The sequence below is a fragment of the Oryctolagus cuniculus genome, chromosome 19 (genome assembly GCF_051225735.1).
Source record: "Oryctolagus cuniculus isolate XC-2025 breed Fujian yellow rabbit chromosome 19, ASM5122573v1, whole genome shotgun sequence".
NCBI classification, from domain to species: domain Eukaryota; kingdom Metazoa; phylum Chordata; class Mammalia; order Lagomorpha; family Leporidae; genus Oryctolagus; species Oryctolagus cuniculus.
This window is the reverse complement of record NC_142885.1, coordinates 2,831,286-2,853,592: the sequence shown is the minus strand read 5'-3', so window position 1 is coordinate 2,853,592 and position 22,307 is coordinate 2,831,286. Positions and strand designations below refer to the sequence as shown.

The 22,307-nt window shown below is 49.2% G+C and overlaps 1 protein-coding gene and 1 pseudogene across 3 annotated transcripts in view; both read left to right on the top strand.

Moving 5' to 3' along the window:
* LOC103347431 (uncharacterized) overlaps positions 1-22,307 on the top strand; it is a 211,894-nt gene that overhangs the window by 75,673 nt on the left and 113,914 nt on the right. The window lies entirely within an intron of this gene.
* On the top strand, positions 13,225-15,149 carry LOC149120301 (small ribosomal subunit protein eS6-like; annotated as a pseudogene).

Here is a 22,307-nt window from a genome sequence, read left to right as displayed (position 1 = left end):
GGGGAGCGCTGGGAGATGGGGTCTGAGGATGGACGCCCCGCTGCCTTCATGGAATCGCGGTCTTCTGACGCGCGGTGCCGGCGCAGATCACTGGGAAATGGAGTCTGAGGCAGGCGCCCACGGGGATCTGGGTGATGGAGTCTGAGGCGGGCGCCCACGGGGATCTGGGAGATGGAGTCTGAGGCAGGCGCCCATGGGGCTCTGGGAGAAGGAGTCTGAGGCAGGCGCCCACGGGACCCTGGGAAATGGAGTCTGAGTCCAGAGCCCTGAGGTGTTCTGGGAGACGCGGTCCTCTGATGCAGGATGCCAGTGGGGACCACTGGGAGGTGTAGTCTGTGGCGAACGGCCGCGAGTCCTGTGCCGAGTCCTAGAAGCCACCAGAGGGCGCGCGAGCCTGCCTTTTCTGGCTGTAGCCATCAAGGGTGTGAGAAGTGCGCCAGAGGGCACGTGATCCTGCCTTTTCTGACTAGCCATCAAGGGTGTGAGAAGTGCGCCAGAGGGCGCGTGAGCCTGCCTTTTCTGGCTGTAGCCATCAAAGGTGTGAGAAGTGCGCCAGAGGGCGCGCGAGCCTGCCTTTTCTGGCTGTAGCCATCAAGGGTGTGAGAAGTGCGCCAGGTTCCCAGCAAGTTTGAAATTTCAGATCTACACTCTGTAAAATGCTTCCAATCTCTGGCTGACAGGTCTTCAGAGTGCTGGACACAGAAAGGTCTGGAGGGACAGGGGAAGAAATTCCACCTAAAGCACAAGATATCTACCAATAAGATATCCATGGCTGGCGCCGTGGCTCACTAGGCTAATCCTCCACCTGTGGCACTGGCACCCCGGGTTCTAGTCCTGGTTGGGGCACTGGGTACTAGTCCCAGTTGCTCCTCTTCCAGTCCAGCTCTCTGCTGTGGCCCGGGAAGGCAGTGGAGGATGGCCCAAGTGCTTGGGCCCTGCACCTGCATGGGAGACCAGGAGGAGGTGCCTGGCTCCTGGCTTCGGATCGGCACAGCGCTGGCCGTAGCGGCCATTTGTGGGGTGAACCAATGGAAGGAAGACCTTTCTCTCTGTCTCTCTCTCTAACTCTGTCTGTCAAAAAAAAAAAAAAAAAAAAAGGTGGCCACTGAAACTAGTATGAGGCCTGGACAGTGACCTGTAATACTGATTTTTAGGTCCACATGATGACCTGTAATATGGTGTGATATCTGATCTCTGAAACTAACTTGATGTTCCCTGTGTGGCTTCCAGTATTACTCTATCATGTCTGCATAGTGACATCCTACAAGGTTGACTGGTTTGGCAGGTGGCTACACTGGACTTGGTGGGCTTACTGTGTTAAATAAAGTTGGATGGTCTCTGTTTTTCCTGCATGGTGTTGACATGATTGTTTTCAAAAGCAATTTCCTTCTCAAATCTACAGGGAGGGTGGGACAGTGATGAATGCAAGTTCTTATTGCAACTGCTACTGTTTCTTTTAAAAGATTTTAGCAATGGGCCAGGTGCAGTGACATAGTGGGTAAAACCACTGCCTGTAGTGCCAGCATCCCATATAGGCGCCGGTTCGAGACCTGGCTGCTCCACTTCAATCCAGCTCTCTGCTACAGCCTAGGAAAGCAGTAGAAGATGCGGATGGAAGACCTCTCTGTCTCTGCCTCCTTCCCTCTCTGTGTAACTCTTTCAAATAAATAATCTTTAAAAAAAGATTTTAGCTATTTATAGATACACATTCTGATATTCCTGTTTTTAAAAGATTTATTTATTTATTTATTTATTTATTTGAAAGGCAGAGAGAGAGAGAGAGAGAGAGAGTTTTCAATCTGCTGGTTCACTCCCCAGATGGCTACAATGGCTGGAGCTGAGTCTATCTGAAGCCAGGAGCCAGGAGCTTCCTCCAGGTCTCCCACATGAGTGTGAGGGCCCAAGGACTTGGGTTATCTTCTACTGCTTCCCCAGGCCATAACTGAGAACTGGATCAAAAGTGGAGCATCCAAGACTTGAACAGGCGCCCGTATGGGATGCCAGCACTGCAGGCAGCAGCTTTACCTGCTACACCACAGTGCTGCCCCCCCTTTTTAAAGAGACTTATTTATTTATTTATTTGAAAGGCAGAATTATACACACACACACACACACACACAGAGAGAGAGAGAGAGAGAGAGAGAGAGAGGTCTTCCATCCACTGGTTCACTCCCCAGTTGGCTGCAAGGGCTGGAGCTGAAGCCAGGAGCCAGAAGCATATTCTGGATCTCCCATGTGGGTACAGGGGCCCAAGGACTTGGGCTATCCTTCAGTGCTTTCCAAGGCCACAGCAGAGAGCTGGATTGGAAGTGGAGCAGCTGGAACTTGAACCGGAGCCCATATGGGATTCTGGCACTGCAGGCAGCAGCTTTACCTGCTACGCCACAGCACTGGCCCCCTTTCCCTCATGACAACTGTTGTCATAATTTCTTTTTTTAAGATTTATGTATTTGGCTTGTTTTCACATTTGAGTATTTCTTAAGCAGCTAAGTTAGATAATTAATTAAAATTTATAGATATTCTAGTTTTTTGTGGTTACCCCAAGGACTTATAACCACATAAGTATAGGGTAGAGAATTATTATTGTGTTTATCTTCAGAGTATAAAACTGTATACAAGAACTTGATTTAGACATCAGTGAACTTGAACTGAGTTCTGAAAAGCCATATTTCAGATAGGTGAGATCTCACTGCCAGATTAACTATAGGGTAAAAAGTAGCATAAGAAGGGACTGGGATCAAGGATGGATTAATCTCACAGTGGGGGAAGTGTTCACTGACATAGCTTGAATGGGGATGGGAAGAATGGAGAGAATAACCGCGGATCAGGAAGCACAAATCAAGTTGTCGGGAAGGTGTCCTCCTGATCAATTCACATTTCCAACTCTTGATTTTGCTTCTGTTTTTTTAATATTTTTTTGCAGATTTTTTTGAGAGGCAGCAAGACTGACAGACAGAACTCTCATGCACTGGTTCATGCACCAAGTGCCTGCAACAGACAGGCTTCAGCCAGGCCAAAGCCAGGAGCTGGAAGTTCAATCCAGGTCTCGCACACCCAAGTATTGGATCCCTTCTGAGAGTCTGCATTAGCTGGAAGCTGGAATTAGGAGCAGAGACAAGACTTCAACCCAGGCGCTCTGGTACGCAATGCAGGTGTCCCAAGAGGCAGCGTAGCCACTGAACCAAATGCCTATGCTGACGCTGATTTGATACTGTCAACTGATAAACATAATCTTCCAAAGCAATAGCTTGTGTTTTTATTGAATGTAATTACAAAATAGCTTAAATGTCTATCTGTCTTCGGAGTGATATAATTTGAAAATCTTTGGAATTTTTTGAAGATTCTATTATTTGAGCAGTGTCTTCTCACCCAAATCTTGTTTCTTGTGATGTCAACAAGTACTGAACATTATGTAGGATAAAAAGTGTTGATAGAAATATTTATAGAGTCTGTATACAAGGGGGCTTCAAAAATTGTGGAAAAATAAAATTAAGATATGTTTATTTTGATGCAAAACTGTTTCAACTCCATGCATACTTTTTTCAAAATATGCACTTTCTATGAATTTTTGAAGACCCCCTCATATTTTTAAGTCAGTAGCTTTAGAGTTCTTTTGAAGCATAAAATTCTCCATTTTGAATAATGTAGAATTAATATTTTCTGATTCTTATGCAGGAAATCAGCTACATTTGTTGCTGTGGATTCATTCTGAGAGGAGGAGCATGGTGGGGGCAAGAGGCGTGGAGTCACCACACAGACCCCGGGAGTCAGGTGAAAGCAGGCCAGAGGCGAGCAGCCCACAGACTCGTCTATTTCAGTTGCTACAGCAGCTTAAATAGCCAAGAAAGCCTATCTGGTTAAGGGGTGGTTTATGCCCTAACCAATCACAGCCTGTTGCCAGGAAGTATCCAAAGCCATCCAATCACAGCCTGTTGCCAGTCATGCTCTGTTGCCAGGGGGTTTCCCAGGGGGTTTCCTAAGCCACTCCTGAGTAACTGACACTCACTTGCCAGTGGCCAATGTGGCATGGCTCTCTCATTCCACCATACATTAACATCTTTCAACTATAATTTGTCTGAGAAACTGTTTTTAAAACATTTCCTTCATAAAATTTAAATGAAAATTAGTAGGAGTTTATGGGTAATCTACTATATAACTTAGTGTGCAGGCTATAGCCAAAGCCACTACTGTAAAGGCCAAGTGATTTGACTTGGCCCCTGGTTTGATCTTGGGATACTCTGGCTGCAAAGTCATTGCTCTCTCAGAATGCTATGAAGTTAGAAAATGCTAAGTGGGGGTGCTGGCATCGTGGTGTAGCAGGTAAAGCTGCTGCCAGCAGTGCCGGCATCCCATATGGGTGACGGTTTGAGTCCAGGCTGCTCCACTTCCAATCCAGCTCTTTGCTATGGCCTTGGAATGCAGTAGAAGATGGCCCAAGTCTTTGGAGCCCTGCACCCACGTGGGCGACTCAGAAGAAGTGCCTGGATCCTGACTTCGGATCGATGCAGCTCCAGCCATGGCAGCCAATTGGGGAATGAACCAGTGGATGGAAGACCTCTGCCTCTCACACACACACATCACAATGCATGTATGAACATTAACATATACTCATGCACATATGCACACAGATACAGACACAGATGCACAATCAGAAGGTTCCAGAGAAAGTAAATTTATCTCTACAAGATGTTTGAGAATTTTAAAATGAAGAAAAGGAGACACTAACACAAGAAAGGTGGAATAAACATATTCCCAAGCCTCTGAGAAACAGGGGTGCAGATACTAAAGCCTACGTCTTACTGCTCTCTTGTGGTGGTTCTAAAGAACACCTTTCTGAGCACTGAACAGTCTCTCCTTCCTTTCCCAAATGTCTAAAAAATAATAAGCCTCTCCAAATGTTTTGGAATCCACTATGAGAAACTGATGATATTTGACAATTATGACAAAACCAATAATGCAGTATCATTTGGTCAGAACTAATTACCTCCTGATGGCCATGTTCTGAATTCAAGGACAATCCCATACCAAATGCTTGGGTTGGTTTAAATTATTATCCCCTAAGAATTCCCTCACTATATTTGTTAGCCATTTGCATTTCTTCTTCAGAGAACTGTCTTCTGAGGTCCTTTCCCCATTTCTTAACTCGATTGGTTGTTTGTTGTTGAGTTTTTTATGTTGCTGATATATTCTGGATGTTAACCCCTTATCAGATAAGTAGCTCACAAGTATTTTTGCACTTTCTGTTTGATGTCTCTTCACTCTGTCTTTTCCTTTGACATGCAAAAACTTCTGAGTTTTGATATAATACCATTTGTCTAGTTTTGCTTTTGTTGTCTATGCCTTGGAGACCTTAACCAAGAAGTCACCTTCTACACCAATGTCTTGAAGTGTTTCCCCTATATTTTCTCCTAGCAAATTTAGTCATAGGCCTTAAATTCAGGTCTTTAATGCATCCCCAGTAAGCTTAGGAGCCCCAAAATTATTCAGCTATCTGATGGTAATAAGGTATATAACATGCAATATCTTTTAAGATGATTTATTTACTTTATTTGCAAGATAGAGGTAGAGGAAGAGAGAGAGAGAGGAGAGAGGAGAGAGAGAGAGAGAGAGAGAGAGAGAGAGAGAGAGAGAGAGAGGTATCTTCTATCTACTTCACTCCCCAAATGGCTGCCATGGCCAAAGCTGGGCCAGACCAAAGCCAGGAGCTGGGAGCTTCTTCCAGGTCTCCCACGTGGGTACAGGGGCCCAAGCACTTCTGCTACTACCCCAGGTACATTAGCAGGGAGCTGAATTGGAAGTGGAGTGGCCAGGACTCAAACTGGCACCTGTATGTGATGCAAGCACCTCAAGCAGTGGTTTAACCCACTGCACCACAGTACCAGCCCCAAAATGCAATCTTATTGTAAATACATCCTTAAGATGAACATTTTCAGAGAAAGAAAACAACTAGGAAAAATATTTTAATTTGGTGCAATTGCAGCATACCACACAATGAAAAATGGCTCTCAGATGAAAGGCAATCTTCCCTCATCAAAGCACAGACAAACCAAAGAGAAATTGTTTGTTGATATTTCTCATTTCTAAAGTAAGTGCACTCCGAAGTCCCTTGTATGTTGATTTTCTACCAGTGTCTCACATCAATCTATTTGCATGGTCTGAGCATTGTATGCAATGTTCATCTGTGAGACAAAACCTCCGCATCACATGTCTTTGTGAACACTTGACTCTCTTTTCAGCAAGAAGCGTGGACTCGTGTGTATACTCTTGTCCATGCTTCTGCCATTCTTTCTTGGGCTCACCCTAATTGGGCATTTACCACCATTCTAGGGACACTTCCTGTATGGTCACTAACAACCATGAGTCCCATAGCGCCATCTCAGCTCCTGTCATGTCCAACCTGCTGCAGCCCTGGAGCTGATGCTAAACTCTTGGTTGCCTAATAGTAACTATTGTAAAGGACTCAGCCTAGGTATTATCCATTGTGATCCAATATTGTTGTTTCAAAGTATTTGGTATAGCATTCCTTATGTTTTCCTTTAAGAACTCCCCCTCCTTCAGACCCTTTGAGTGCACTCATAGTCTATTATGACACATGTTCAACCATTGCGTTGCTCTACCATTCCCAAATGAATATCATTCTTTGCAAAACCTGATTATTTTTGCTTTTGAGATTGCCATTGTCCTGGGGATATCACAGAAAACCTGGCCAGGTGGCCCAAGGCATCATGTTCTCTCCCAAGAGGCCCCTTCTTTTCCTACATGCCCCAGACAGGTTCCAAGAGGCCTGACTGCTGGCCTTGGAGCTGTCACTGAGATCATATGTGAAGTGGGAGCCAGGATGAGCCCATTCTGGTCTTGAAGGTGCTGACCTTTTGAAAGAATGAAAGAGAGGTTGTTCTGTAGTCACTGAGCTGCAAGGGGCATCTCTACTCCTAGATTCAATTACTCCATAGCCTGGGGGAGAAAAAAAAAACAATTTCCTGCAGCCTCAGGCCCCCATAGGCAAAAGTCTCTTCTGGCTCAGTCATCCTGCCCTCCCTGTGTACTCTCACAGCCTCCAGAGGTTTTGTGGGGAGTCTCAGAATATCCTGATGCTGGTCCGTGGTGGTGAGGCAGGCCTGAGAATGGATCTTAGGCACCCAGGGTGTGGGGCTGTGTGAGTGGGCAGAAATGAGTGCAGGCATCCTCAACTCTAGCCAAGTACAAAGCACTAGAGAGAATCCTCTTCCTGGATCCAGGCCTTGGGGACCTCTGGGCTGGTCTATGTATCAGTGTGTGCAAAGCTCATGAGTATTCACGTGGGGCCCAAACCACCTCATCGTTAGAGAAGTAAGACCAGTAACTGGAACATCTCTTTTATGTGGTGTGGATACCTGTTCATTTGTCAGGCATCCCCCAAGTGGCACCTGGAGACCTGGCTTGGACTGGAAGCTAAGTATGTATTCTTGGTTAACAACATCCAGGTGCAGAATGCAGTTTCTTTCTGAATAAAGGAGAGAAGATAAAATTTGGATGGGGGAATGAAGTAGCAGGGTAAGACCCTTCAAGCTAATCAAGGGTGGGTTATCAGGTAACTAACAGGAGCCACCCTGCAGCTTCTCTCTGGCAGGTGTGTTCCTGCAGGGCTCCTGGAGCTGCATCCAGGCCTAGCTGTCCTCAAAGAGGCGCCCCTGGGCCAGAGTGCAAATCTCGAGTTTTAATCCACATTCTGAGGCAGCCCCTGCTTCCCCCTGAACTTAATTGTTACTGTGGATTCGTTCTGAGAGGAGGAGCGTGGTGGGGGCAAGAGGTGCAGAGTCACCACACAGATCCCAGGAGTTGGGTGAAAGCGGGTGAGAGGCGAGCAGCCCGCAGACTCATCTATTTCAGTTGGTACAGCAGCTTATATAGTCGAAGCAGCCAATCCAGTCAAGGGGCGGTTTATGCCCTAACCAATAATAGCCTGTTGCCAGGCAGACTCCATTGCCATGTGGTTTTGGAAGCCATCCAATCACAGCCTGTTGCCAGGCAGGCTCCATTGCCATGTGGTTTCCAAAGCCATCCAATCAGTCTATTGCCAGGCAGGTTCCGTTGCCAGCAGCCATCTTGGCATGGCCTTCTTGTTCCACCACATTGCCCCCTTTTTGTTTATTTTGGAGCAATGGGAGGCATGATTCTTGGCCATACCATTGTTGACCCCGTTACCATGTGGTCTCCATTCATGGCTGTGCCTGTCTTAGGTTGTCCCCCAGGGGATCTTACCCGTCATTGACTAACCAGCGCTCAAAATGGGAGACAATAGGAGTGCTTGCTCAGATGGGGGTAGGAATGAGGAACAATGGTAACCACATGAAGGCTGTGGGCCATTTGAGTGGCTGACCAGAGCTAGTGGGGATAGAAAACAGTAGCGGATGTGGCTATGGGCAGTTCCTGAGGGTAGGATGATAGGGCAGCAGCTTGACAATTGGTAGCAGGTGCATCCACTAACAAGGTGGACTCTGTCTTGTTCAGCTGGTTCTGGTTGACTATCAGTTGCAGGCTTGATGTTTCTGGCTGGTACCCAAATGGGCTGTCCCACATTCTCTGGATAGACACAAGCATATCCTTGGCCCTTGGTCAGCAAAAGCCTTTCTATGGGTGTTGGAATCCAGGGCCTGAATTCCACATCTGCTCCTACATTTAGAGCAAACATGCAGATGGGATGGGGCCTAGCAGCTGCTCTGAGAGCCTGGGGTACCTGGGGACTGCCACAAACATGGGGATCCTCACTGGGTGCGGATGGGATGACCTCACATGGGTTATTGCCTCGAGGTCATCTAAGTTCATCCCATGGGTATCCGGGGGGTGTCTGACTAGGCATTGCTGCGTTGTCTGCTGACATGTCATTTTCACTGTCAGAGCGCTCTCTCCCTAAGTCATCAACTGATGTCTGTGAGACAGGGACCTGGAGTGACAGGCTCTCATCACTCACAGATTCATTATGTTTGGTCATCTGTGTGGGTTTCTGAGAGGGGGTATCTTTCCCATGTTTGAGTGCTTAAGAGCGGCACGGCACGCCAACTCTAGCCAAAGGAAAGACATGCACAGCACTGCTGCCATAACAAAACAAATTCCTAGCAACTCAGTGGTTGATGGCATTCTGCAGAGGTTCCCTACGTTAGACAGACAGACAGTGGTGTATCAGGTCGTACGTTGTCCTCTGCAGGGACTTCCTTGATTCATTAGGTCAAGGCTGTATGCCCACACGGTGTCTCCGGAGTGTCAACTCTCTCAAGGGAGGGTAGATGACTTGGTTCTGAATTCTGGGATGATCAGTCCCTTATGTGAATTCGCCAGGTGAGCCAAAAGTAAAAGGAGGAGCTGAGAAGCGGCATTAGGTTTCTGGGCAGTGTGTGCTTAACCTGGGGTCACTTTGACTGAGGACAAGGACAAAGAAAGGGGCGTAGGAGGGGGTTCTGTGCTCACCCTCACAGAACCGAATAGCACACAAAACACCGAGGGGCCTACTTGCTGAAATCAAGGGGGGACCTCGCCGAGTCCGACACACTGTCTCTCAGTCACGTTGGTGCCAGATGTTGCTATGGATTCATACTGAGAGGAGGAGCGTGGTGGGGGCAAATGGCGCAGAGTCACCACACAGATGCTGGGAGTTGGGTGAAAGCAGGCCAGAGGTGAGCAGCCAGCAGACTTGTTTATTTCAGTTGGTGCAGCAGTTTATATAGCCAAGGCAGCCAATCTTGTCAAGAGGCGGTTTATGCCCTGACCAATCACAGCCTGTTGCCAGGCAGACTCCATTGCCAGGTGGTTTCCCAGGGAGTTTCTGAAGCAATTCCTGAGTAACTGATGCTTTCTTGCCAGCAGCCATCTTGGCATGGCCTTCTCATTATACCACATGATCCCTTGAGGGTGCAGGGGCCCCGACATGTGGTGCCAGTGTCCCCCGACCCATGAGGGTGCCAGCATCCCCAGCCCCATGAGTGTGCCTGAACTACCAACCCCATGAGGGTGGCTGCTGCCCCTGACCCTGTGAGGATGGCTGCTGCCCGACCTGGTGAGGGTGGCTGTGGCCACCGACCCTGTGACAGTGCCCATGCCCCCAACCCGTGAGGGTGCCTCTGTCCCCCGACCCATGAGGATGCCAGCGCCCGCCAACCCCTGTGGTGCCAATGTCCTCCATCCCCCATGAGGATTTCTGAGCCCACCCAATGGGGAGAGGTTGTCTACATGCCCCCCCACATACAGTGGCATCATGGCTACCCCTAGCCCTCCCTCACCCCAACCACAGCCCACAGGTGGGCCTTCCTCAGTCTTCCTGAGCAGACAAAACTCCAGGAGGCTCCCGAGCTGTCTTTCAGAATCCCTCTCAGTGGCCCCTGAGGAGGGTCAGCCAAGGTAGGTACCTGCCACTCTGCCTGCCTCAGGACTGCATCTGCCGCACTGCACCAGCCCCACACTGGGGGGTGCCCCTGGGACCTCAGGGCCAGGCCCCTCCTTCTCCCTACTGCAGCGCCAGACTCCCTCATTCCTGTTTCTGTCCTTGGGCCAGCTGGCTCTCTCCTCTCCCTTCCCAGGCAGCCTTGGGACTCAGTGTCGCTGCCCAGGGCCTCCGTGGCTGAGCCTGGGGGTTCTCGGGACAGGATCCGCACCACTGGCAGATGTGGGTGCCCTCTGGAGCTGCCAGAGAGGCCAGGGGCTAGTGGTTGATGGTGTAGGGGCTGGGAACTTGGGGGGTGTTGTGGGACAGCCAGAGGCCTTTGAACTTCCTCCTGGGTGTGCCACACCTGCCCCAATCGGAGCTGTGCTGCTGGGGGCAGGGGGCAGGGGGTATCAAGCCCCCCAGCCTGCGAGCGCCAGCACAGGCCAGGGTGACAGGCCGGGGGTCACCTCGTCCCTTGGGTGTGCAGTTGAGCAGTGGCCAGGGTGAAGCCTTCGGTTGCTTGATGACCTCAAAGCCTGAGAATCCTCTGTACCCATCAGCCCAGGCGAGGCAGGGACGCACATCCTCCTGCCTCCCACCTGGGCATTGTCACACCTGCTACTGGCTGAAGGCGGGATCCTCAGTCCCGGATGAAGCCCCGTAGCCAGGGCAGGTCAGCTACTCTGAGTTCCGCCTGGCTGGGCCACAGAGTTGGCCCAGGGCCCCACCTGCCACTCTTCGCTGGCCTCTGACTCTCCCTCTTCTGCTTTTCCCCAGCAGGGAGGGCCCAGACTCACCTCCATGCCCTGCAGCCCCCCGACCAGCTGAGGCTCCCCTCTTAGATTTGTGAGTTTGTGGCCCCCTGCCTGCCCTGCCTCTCCAGTGTCCCCTTTGAGGATGCTGGGCTTTTTGAGTACCCGAGGGGCCTCCGGCACCCCCTCCAGCCATCCATTTTAGCTGCGTGCTCCTGGTTCAAGCAGGGTACTTCCTCCTGTCTTTCTCCATCAGGCCTGCTGGCTGCCACATGGGCCTCCCAGGCTAGTGCTGGCCATGGCCAGTGGGTCCAAAGGCAGGGCCGTCAGGGAGGAGGGAAGTCTGAGAGGGCTAGGCTTGTGTCAGGACTGTGGCTGTGCTGCCTGGGTGGTGAGTGAGAGGTGGCATGAGTGGCAGGGGAGGCCCTCTCCAGCCTCCACCCCGACTCCCCAGAAACTCTGGCCATCCACTCCAGCTCCTCCTCCCATCTTCCTTCTCCTTCCTGTCTATGGCCTTTTACAGAAAGCTCACCCACATGCCCACCTCCTGCTGCTTCCCACCTCCGCCCTGCCCACCAGTGCCGTGGCCTGGCTGCTCTTGCCTTACCACCTGTCTCCCTCCTCTCTCTCCACTGTTCTCTCTGCTCTCTCTCCCACTGCCAGCTGATTGGGTCAGGCAAGGCCATGCTGTCCTGAGAGCCCCAGGCCCCCCTTTGACATCTAACCAGATCCTTTCTCTTCCTCGGAGACCTCCCTTTGCCAGTCTGTCCAGAGAGCTGTTCTGTGACTTGACAGTGGCCCCTCAGCCTCAAAGCCTCCCCTTTATCTGTGACTTTCTGTTGTGTGGTGAGCTCACACCTCCAGGCATGACCTTGGTGAAAATTTGTGCCCCTCTGCAGTCCTGCTCCTGCCCTGTTCTATAAATATCTATAAATACCCATAAATACACACACACACACACACACACACACGGCAGTGCCCCTGGAGTCACAGTGTAATAAGACCAGCCTGGAAGAGGCCTCTTAACCCCACTGAATGCTCAGTACAGCACAGCACAGCAGGCTGCCCACTGCTGGCAGGCCCTGCTGCCCTGTGCAGTGCCCACCCACAGCACAGCAGACCCTGGGCCCTGGGACAATGCTGACCCTGGTCCAGAAGTGACCCTTGCCCAAGATGCCCTGGCCCAGGTGCCCCTGCCTAGCAATGACCCTCACACAGATGCTCTCCTCGCCCAGATGCCTTCTCCCATGATGCCCCCTGGCCCTAAGTGAACCTCACCCAGACTGCCCTTACCCATGATACCCCTGCCCCAGGATTGACCCTTGCCCTTGCCTTGGTGCCTCCACCCAGCAATGCCCCTCACCCAGATGCACTCCTCACCCAGATGCCATCCCTGAAATTGACCTCACCTGAAGATGACCCTGGCCCAGAAGTGACCCTTGCCCAAAGATGCCTTTGCCTGGAAGCCCCTGCCAGCAATGACCCTCACCCAGATGCCCTTTCCTGAAAATGACTTCGCCTGAAGATGCCCCTGGCCCAGAAATGACCCTAACAGAGGCAGAGAGAGGTCTTCTATCTGCTGGTTCACTCCCCAGTTGGCCATAATGGCTGAAGCAGTGCTGATCCAAAGCAGGAGCCTCTTCCAGGTCTCCCACGTGGGTAAAGGGGCCCAAGGATTTGGGCCATCTTCCACTGCCTTCCCAGGCCACAGCAGAGAGCCGGGTCAGAAGTGGAGTGGCTAGGACTTGAACCTGCACCCTTACGGGATGCCCGCAATGCAGACTGGGGCTTTAACCTGCTGTGCCACAGCACCAGCCCCCACGACAGTATTTTTTCCTTCATACTACCTGAACTCTTAGTGTAGAGTTACCCTTAGGAGTATAAAGTAAACTAAAAATAGATTTTTGTAAAAATTAATGGAAATAGGAGAGGGAGGAGGAAGAAGGGTTGGAGCGTGGGTGGGAGGGAGGGAAGGATGGGGAATATCACTATGTTCCTAGATCTGTATATAGGCAATACATGAAACTTGTATACCTTAAATAAAATTTAGCCTCCGAAGCGGCCAGCTGCTTCAAAATGAAGCTGAATACCTCCTTCCCAGCCACTGGCTGCCAGAAACTCATCCAAGTGCACGATGAACGTAAACTTTGTACTTTCTATGAGAAGCGTATGGCCACAGAAGTTGCTGCCGACACCCTGGGTGAAGAATGGAAGGGTTATGTGGTCCGGATCAGTGGTGGGAATGACAAACAAGGTTTTCCCATGAAGCAAGGTGTCTTGACCCATGGGCGGGTCCACCTTCTGCTGAATAAGGGGCATTCCTGTTACTGACCAAGGAGAACTGGAGAAAGCTCAAATCAGTTCGGGGCTGCATTGTTGATGCCAATTTGAGTGTTCTCAACTTGGTGATTGTAAAAAAAAAAAAATGAGAGAGAGAGAGAGAGATATTCCTGGATTGACAGATACCACGGTGCCTCGTCGCCTGGGTCCTAAAAGAGCCAGCAGAATTTGTAAGCTTTTCAGTTTCTCTAAAGAAGATGATGTATGCCAGTATGTTGTAAGAAAAGCCCTTAAACAGGGTAAGAAACCTAGGACCAAAGCACCCAAGATTCAGCGTCTAGTTACTCCACGTGTCCTGCGACACAGACGCCGGCAAATTGCTCTGAAGAAACAGTGTACTCTCCTCCCTTCAGAGAAAGGCACCTCCCTCTTTGAAGACCTGTTCTTTCCACTGGGATCTCACTCACAGAGATCTTTTTGCCAGAGTGTCTTGGCTTTCCATGCCTGAAATACTCTCATGGGCTTTTCAGCCAGATCCGAGTGCCTTTAGGGCTGATTCTGAGGCCAGAGTGCTATTTAGGACATCTGCCATTCTATGAGTCTGCTGAGTATCACACTTCCCATGTTGGATCACTCTCCCCTTTATTTATTCTATCGGTTAGTGTTAGCAGATACTAGACTTGTTTATGTGCTCCCTTTGACTCTTAGTCCTTTCATTATGATCAATTGTGAACTGAAATTGATCACTTGGAATAGTGAGATGGCATTGGCACATGCCACCTTGATGGGATTGAATTGGAATCCCCTGGTATGTTCCACTTCCACTTTGACTATGACCTTGTCTAAACAAGATAAGAGTCGGAGAACTCAAGGGGCTTCCATAGCCTTGGAAACTCATGACTGGTGCATAGGGAGATTACTGATGCCATAAACAGGAGTGTCAATTTGTAAAGTCAACAACAGGAGTCACTGTGCACTTACTCCTCATGTAGGATCTCTGTCCTTAATGTGCTGTACACTGAGGCTTAATGCTATAACGAGTACTCAAACAGTATATTTCACTTTGTGTTTCTATGGGGGTGCAAACTGTTGAAATCTTTACTTAATGTACACTAAACTGATCTTCTGTTAAAAAAAAAAAAAAAGAAAAGAAACTATCAATTCCCAACTTGACTCTCACTGGGATTAAACATGACAATAGGTCTGATCTGATTTCATCATCATTTAAAAAAAATCATCTATTATTTTTCACTTTATGTTTCTGTGTGGGAACAAACTGTTGAAATCCTTACTTAAGGTATACTAAGCTGATCTTCTGTATACTAAGATAATCGAAAATGAATCTTGATGTGAATGGAAGGGGAGAGGGAGTGGGAAAGGGGAGGGTGGTGGGTGGGAGGGACGGTATGGGGGGGAAAGCCATTGTAACCCATGAGACGTACTTTGGAAATTTATATTCATTAAATAAAAGATAAAAAAAAAAAAAAAAAAAAAAAAAAAAAGAAACAGTGTACTAAGGAGAACAAGGAGGAGGCTGCAGAATATGCTAAACTCTCAGCCAAGAGAATGGAGGAGGCCAAAGAAAAACGCCAGGAATGGATTGCCGGGAGATGTGGGCTGTCTTCTCTGAGAGCGTCTACTGCTAAATCTGAGTCCAGTCAAAACTAAGGTTTAATAACAACAAATAAATAAGATTGTGTTTCAGACCTCAAAAAATAAAAATAAACACAAATTTTGTTCACCTTTTCAAAAAACCTAATCCACTCATTGTTGGGGAATGGGACAGCCTGGCCAGCTGTGCCCCTCCCAACATGTACAAGCACAAGAAGTTTAGTGCTGGGCTTTTTCCACCCTGCCCGTTGCTAACCGCAAGATCCTGTTTTGACTTTAAGCATCCTGTTATTGCATGTTTCCCACATTTACTAAGTTTTGTTTCTTGCTGATTTGGTAACATGTTTTCTGTGAATCATATATAAACAGGTGGACGGTGGGCGGGATATATGAGGGTTGGAGGAGGCGAAGACAGCGGGCGTTTGCGACATGTAACCAGAGACTGCTAAAAAATAAAGTGGAAGCTGAAAAGCTGATAAACGCGTCTGGTGTCTCCGAGGTCTCTCTGGCATTAACCTATCCGGAAGGTGCACGCCTGCAACTCATCTTTTTAAAAAAATTTTATTTCATGTTTCAGTTCTGATATTATTTCTGTCTTCTAACTCTGGGATTTTCTTGCTTTTTGCGGTCCTTGAGGTGCATTGTTGTGTTTGTTGCATTTCCATTTCTTAGGCCATCCTCTGCTGCTTTCCCAGGTGCATCATCAGGGAGCTGGATCAAAAGTGCAGCAGCTGGGATTTGAACTGGCACCCATATGGGATGCCGGTGCTGCAGGCAGAGGCTTAACTTGCTACACCATGGTACTGGCCCCTCAAATCCGTTTTTCAAAGTTTGTTCTGATGCGCCCTGACCTCCGCTGCTGCCTGGAGGTGCTCGCAGCCTGAGCCCTGAGGGGCCGTGTGGTGTCCTGGCCAGCCTCGAGCACCCTTGGTGCGGCTTTGGCTCACAGCTAGTTAAATGCCCTTGAACTTGTCCCCCATGTACACAAAAATTATCTAGGGGCTGGTGTTTGTGATGTAGCAGGTAATGCTGCTGCCTGTGGTGCCAGCATCCCATATCGGCACCAGTTCAAGTCCAAGCTGCTCCACTTCCAGTCCAGCTCCTTGCTAATGCACCTGGGAAATTAGTGGAGGATGGCACAAGTGTTTGGGCCCCTGCAGCCATGTGAGATCTGGAAGAAGCTCCTGGCTCCTTGCTCTTGACTTTGGTCAGGGCCAGCTTCAGCCATGAGGCCATTTGGGTAGTGAACCAGTGGATAGAAGATCTGCCTCTCTCCCCCCCTCTCGCTATAACTCTGCCTTTCAAATAAATAAAAATAAATCTCTAAAAGATTATCAAAAATATGTTGATACTGAGATCACATACAGCATCCTAAATATATAGCCCCTTAGTCTGAGTCCATGCCACCTACAATAGCATACACAAATTCTGCTCCTGTGTGCCTTGGTCCAATACTGCTTTTCTTGTTATTGATAACATAGTCATGCCTTGTGTGCACAAACTTGCCTGTGTATAATTTTATGTAATTCCCTCTTAAGTGTTATAGGAGTAAAAGGTGGATTCCTGGGGCAGCAATAAGTCACCTCCTGGTGTCTACATCCCACATAGGATTTCCTGGGTTTACATCTGGTCCAGTCCTGATTTCAGCTTCCTCCTGATGTGCACTGTGGGAGACAGCAAGTCTCACAAGGGCCCAAAACGCAGCCCACAGTTCTTTGCGGGCTCCAGTGTTGGAGTGTGGGTGGGCGTGGATGATATGGGACTTTGCTTGTCATGGAATGGGAGCTGGAAACACAGCTGCTTAGAAGCTGACAACCAAGGCACAGAAATGAGTCTGAATCCCATTGTTTCAAGCATGTGGGGGCAAAACCCCCAAGTTACTTCTGGGAATCTGTGCCACCACTGGGAGAAGTACTAGGCTAAGACTGTTGGGGGTGTGTTTGGGAATTTGTAATTTGCCAGAGGATACAGACATGCAGGCAGTTTACAATAGACCCTTTCTGGGCCATATTCAGGAGTGGGAGAGGTTAGTGATTTCCCACAGATGAGAGTGTGAGTTTTCTACATGAGTGCAGATTTGTGTTAGCCAATATAGTATATCTTCTCCTAGACAAGCCCTTGTTCACCCCTCACACACACTGCTCTGCACAAAGGTGCCTTGCCCAAGAACTCCTCGCCACTATTCCTCCCTGTGAGAAGTAAACACTTGGTGCATTTTCAAAGTAAGAATGGTAGATTCCGTGCACCTGAGTTTTTAGGGACCCAGGAAGGTTGTGGCCAAACAGCTGAAGCAAATGCCAGGAAGATTGTCATGCTGTTGTTACTCAGCCAATGAGGAACTGGGGGAGGGATCTGCTTGCTAGGAAATAAATAGCTTTCTGGAACCTGCTCCTGGTGTGCTGGCACAAGGCGTTGCAAGATCGGAAGTCGTGTCTTGCTCTTGTTGCATTCACTGAGTCGAGTCCATCGCTTGAGCGGATGGGTGAGGCTGTTTCTCACACAGACCAAGCTTTAGGAATCATCTGTCAGCCAATGGAGGGCTGCCCGTGGTGAGTGTGTGTGTTCCCCGAGAGGCAAACATGCGTGGCCTTGCCTTCATTACGTGCCTGTGGTTTCCTGGGCTGTCCTGAGCTTCAAAGACCCCCAGGGATGAGAGAAGGCAGGGACCGCAGTTTCCTTGCTGTGGGAACTGAGGTGATGCCCATGAAAGCATACATTTTGCCCACATGAGAGGGTTGTTTGGAGATAGCTGCACATCTCTGCTAGCTGCTTCCTGAGTTCAGGAAACTTGGCCCTGGTTGCAGTGCTGGTCATGATGGGGTGAGGGTGAGGGACTGAGCTGGAGCTCGGGGCTCTGCTTCAGGGGGCTGTGCTCAGTCTGAAGTTTTACTCTTTCTGCTGATGCCTTTTTTTAAATTAAAGATTTATTATGTATTTGAAAGAGTTACACAGAGAAGGAAAGGCAGAGAGAGGCAGAGAGAGAGAGGCAGAGAGAGAGGCAGAGACAGATAGAGAGGCAGAGACAGAGAGGGAGATGTCAGTCTTCCATGCGCTGGTTCACTCCCCAGTTGGCCATAATGGCCAGAACTGTGCTGATCTGAAGCCAGGAGTCGGGAGCTTCTTCTGAGTCTCCCATGCAGGTATAGGGGCCCAAGGACTTGGGCCAGCTTCTACTGCTTTCCCAGGCCTTAGTAGAGAGCTGGATCAGAAGTGGAGCAGCCAGGTCTTGAACTGGCACCCATATGGGATGCCGGCACTGCAGGTGGCGGCTTTACCTGCTATGCCACAGTGCTGTTCATCCTTATGACATTGTTGTGCTTTTTTTTTTTTGAAGATTTATTTATTTGAAAGTCATAGTTTTACACACACACACACACACACACACACACACAGGTCTTTCATCCACAATTGGCCACAACGGCTGGAGCTGTGCCGATCCTGAAGCCAGGAGCTTCCTCCAGGACTTGGGCCATCTTCCTCTGCTTTCCCAGGCCATAGCAGAGAGCTGGATCAGAAGTGGAGCATGTGGGGAGCAACTCGGACTAGACTAAGTTACTCGAATTAAGACTTATTCTATGCATCTGCTCTCCCACAATATGGCACTGGGAGAGGAGTAAACAGCTTCTACGCAGCTGCCTCTCACCAACTTGAGTGATGAGCTGCAGGAGCTTATCCTGCTCCTGATTGGAGGAGAGCAGCGTACTCGGCGTGTGGGTAGCAGAGTTGGGATTGGTGGAAGAGGACTATAAAGGAGGAGAGAGACAACATGCACCAGGAACACCTGAGGAACATCTGAGCAGCCCCCGAGAAAGCCGGCCGGTGGTGTGCTGCTCCACCGAGGAAGTGGGGAAAGTGGCAGGGGGCACCGTCCTTCCATGGAGGTGGAAGGATGGCAGCCAACCCAGGAAGAACCAGCAGCAAACCCGGGAAGGGCTGAGCAGACAAAAGAACAGCGCAGGGTCCTGTGTCATTCCTCCGTGAATAGGGGGAGCGACAGAGCAGCCGGGTCTTGAACCAGTGCCCATATGGCCCTTCAGGCCAGGGCATTAAGCCGCTGCAGCACAGCGCCAGCCCTGTCTTGTCTTCTGATTCCTGGTGTTTCCAAACTCTCCATCTTCCTGTCCTCCAGTGAGCCCCTCCCCTTGCCTGTCTTTTTCACCCCTTCTCCCCTCCAGCCCTCCTCCTCCTGTCTGCCTATGCATATCAACTGTTATGGCTGTGAATGCAAAGGCCTGCCTTACTCCTGGTGTTTCATTTCATGTTTGATCCTAGTATGAAAGGTGATTTTATGTAATGACTGAACGGGGCCACCAAGTGCCCACACATTTGGCCAGGCATAAATTTGATGTTTCTGTGTGGGTACTTCTGGCTAGGTTTAACATCTGTAGACTTTGTCAGGGAAATCGCCCTTCCTGGTCAGGTTTGAGTGGAGCAAAAGGGCTACTCAGTCCGTGAGCAGGAGCGGACCCTCCTACCTTAGTGCCTTAGATAACTGACCAATACTCTGATAGTGTCCTAGAATTGAATGAATGGCTCTCCTGGGTCTCCAAATGGGGATGTGGACATGTTGGTCCCTGGGATCCTCCCCAAATGACTCAGGAGTGTCAGTAGCTGTATAATGCATCTTTCTTTGCCAATACAGGCAAATGCCAGATACATAGAGGGATGAATGGATGGTTAAATAGATTCAACAGATGCACATACATGGAGACTTCTGCATTCTGTTGTTTCTACTTACATTGGCATTTCTGGTTAATTTCCACAGAAATCTTGAGGATCTGAATTATGCTAAGGTGTCAGGCAGTGTGGTTTTGTAAAGATGAAAGAAACGGCAGTGTACCCTGAACGCACAAGCTTGGTGGGTAGATAAAGCAAACTCACCTAAGAAGACAAAGAACAAATCAAAGTAGAGCACAGGGAGATACTTTGTCTCACAGAACAGGAGCACAGTTGAAATGTGTGCCTGTGTAATCCACAATGAGGCCAATTGTGGTCAGAATGAAATTAACTCATCTGTTTTGGGGATCGGTAGGAGCAGTAAGACACCCTGGTTTTTCCTTAGATGAGCTGATTCCTCCACGTTGGATGTCCATCAGCCACACCTGGGTAGAACCCTGAACCGTGATGAGCCCAAGATCTCAACACGTTTCAGCCTTGCCTGAGCCTGTGGGTCTGGCCAGGCATTAGATTCCCTCCTTGCAAAATGCCCTGCACGGTGCTGAAATAGTTTGTCCAAGCTCTCTGATGGCTGAACTGCTAGTGGTGATGTACTAGTGTGTTCTCATCCCAGATTAGATCCATGGTCACAGCTTCAGTGAGATACTCTTGGAATCGAGGAGCTAAATTGTTCATGCTCCCCTGGGACCTGTCTAACCAAATCTAGTTGCAATGATACAGTAGCTTCTCTGGGGAAGGAAGATTGTTTCTTTGGTTTCTAGGAATAATCTATTGTTACACCTAGAAGAAGAGTCTTTGGGTGGAATCCAAAACTCCCCAGCCAGTTGTCTGGTGAGTGGCACACAGGGAGGTGCACAATGTACCATAGTGATTCTTTTTTATGATTTAGTTATTTGAAATAGGTAGAGACAGAGAGGTCTTCATCCGCTGTCTCACCCCAAGATGGCCACAATGGCCAGAGCTGTGCTGATCTGAAGCCAGGAACCAGGAGCTTCCTTTGTGTCAGGATCTCCCCCTTTGGGAACTGGCCAGGTTACCACGAAGGAAGAGTCGAGGAGACTGAGGAAGGTCAAGCTAAACACACTTTATTGATACTCTAGGTGACTAGGAGGAGAGATCACTCAAGCCTACTCCTGCAGGCACTAGGCACTATGGACCAGGAGCTTCTCCCTGCGGGCACTAGGCACGAGGGACTTGCGAGAGAGACTGAGCAACCTCTGGTTTACAGCATCTGAGGGTCCCCTTATATACAGTTTCTAGAGGCTATCCCCGCCCACATTCCCACCCCCCAGGGTCCCGTCATCATGGCAATGACAGTTTGTGGTTAGGCCCTCTAGGCCGTCCATTTTCAAATCTTACCAGCTAGGGTGGCTACTACTCTACTTTTCCTTCAAGCTGGGCGCGACTGCGACTGCGGCTGCACAGTTACTTTCTTTCAAAGGGTGCTACAGTTACTTTGTTTCAAACGGTGCTACAATTACTTTCTCCATGAATGGTTCCCTAACAGTCCTCCCTTTTCTTTTCTTTAAATGCGCTCGTAGTCCTGCAAAGCCCATTGAGCCGCTGGGCCAAGGGGATGAACATTCTTGAGCATATTCTGGATTGATTTCCAGATTCGGGATCTTCCTTTTCCTCTTCTATTTCTGGCAGGCTGGGTTCCTTTCGGAGGGCTAGGTATCCCTTCATGAAATTCTGTCCAATTGAGAAGAGGTACTGTAAGATAGGCAAGCATACAAGTACCATACAAAATATTGCTCCTATTTTAAACCATTTCCAGGATGGGAGCCAAGAGGAAACTGTGTCAGTCAGAGTATTTATTGTCTGTTCCACTGTTCTGACTTGACCTATCTTAAATGCTGCTATATGTTGAAGCTGTATTATCTGTAGAGTGCTCTCAGTAATGTTAGCCTCAAGATGAGCTGTTGCGTTTACCCACTCTAGCCAGGTAGAATGGTTGTGTTTGAACATATCAGCTAGTTGCGTTGCATTAGGAATGGATAGATTGTTCCACGGAATGGTGGTAATGTGTGGGGAGCAACTGAGACTAGACTAAGTTACTGGAATTAAGACTTATTCTATGCATCTGCTCTCCCACAATATGGCGCTGAGAGAAAGAGACCAAACAACCTCTACGCAGCTGCCTCATCAGTTTGACAAGCTGCAGTAGCTGATCCTGCTCCTGATTGGAGGAGAGCAGCGTGCTCAGCGTGTGGGTAGCAGAGTTGGGATTGGTGGAAGAGGACTATAAAGGAGGAGAGAGACAACATGCACTGGGAACATCCGGATAACATCTGAGCAGCCCCCGAGAGAACCGGCCAGTGGTGTGCCACTCCTCCACGGAAGTGGGGAAAGTGGCAGGGGAGCCGCCCCTCCACAGAGGTGGAGGGGTCGGCAGCCAACCCGGGAAGGACCAGCAGCAAACCCGGGAAGGGCCGAGCAGACAAAAGAACAGTACAGGGTTTAGTGTCATTCCTCCGCAAATGGGGGAGCGACAGTAATGCAAACTCTTCCAATCACTTCACCCTTGAGTTCTCTTTCCAAAGCTAGTATAGTAATTATCTGTTCTATTTGTACCGTGCGTGCTTTGAGCA